The sequence below is a fragment of the Xiphias gladius genome, chromosome 15 (assembly GCF_016859285.1).
Source record: "Xiphias gladius isolate SHS-SW01 ecotype Sanya breed wild chromosome 15, ASM1685928v1, whole genome shotgun sequence".
Taxonomy (NCBI): domain Eukaryota; kingdom Metazoa; phylum Chordata; class Actinopteri; order Istiophoriformes; family Xiphiidae; genus Xiphias; species Xiphias gladius.
This window is the reverse complement of record NC_053414.1, coordinates 33,884,347-33,884,930: the sequence shown is the minus strand read 5'-3', so window position 1 is coordinate 33,884,930 and position 584 is coordinate 33,884,347.

Here is a 584-nt window from a genome sequence, read left to right as displayed (position 1 = left end):
CCTCTCTGCTGCAGCTGCTGATTTGGCCCTGGTCATTAATGTTACTGTTTTGTTCTGTTTCTACTACGTTTCTAGTAGTTTACAGGTTACTGCTGTGAAAGATTGCATTTTGCACCATGAGTAAAGTTATGTGCGTGGTTAGTACCTTTCCAACAGTATAGATGCAGTGGAGCATTTTGTATGATTATAAGCCTGTGGAGGTCAGGCCTCTAAACCAACCAGGAGCCTCACAAGACAAAAAATTTAAAAAAGGAATTTAAGCTCATGTCCCGTGAGGCCCCTGGTTGGTTTGAGCCCAGGGGCTCAAGCCCAGGTAAGCCTGTGCATTAAGGCGCCACTGTTCAGAGGTTAATCTCAGAACATAAAACCTAAACCATCTGTACGGCTACATACCAATTGGGCAATTTTATGTGTGATTTGGCTGAAAGGGCCCTTTAAAGTGCTTGAAAAGGAACAAAAAGAATTAAAATAAGAGGGAAAGGGTGCCAAATAACTTCAATCTGATAAGTCTGCTCAGTCAGTTTCCGCATGGTGTTCCGAAAGCCCTTTGCAGTGAAAAGAGCGACAACAGTCCACCTCTGTTT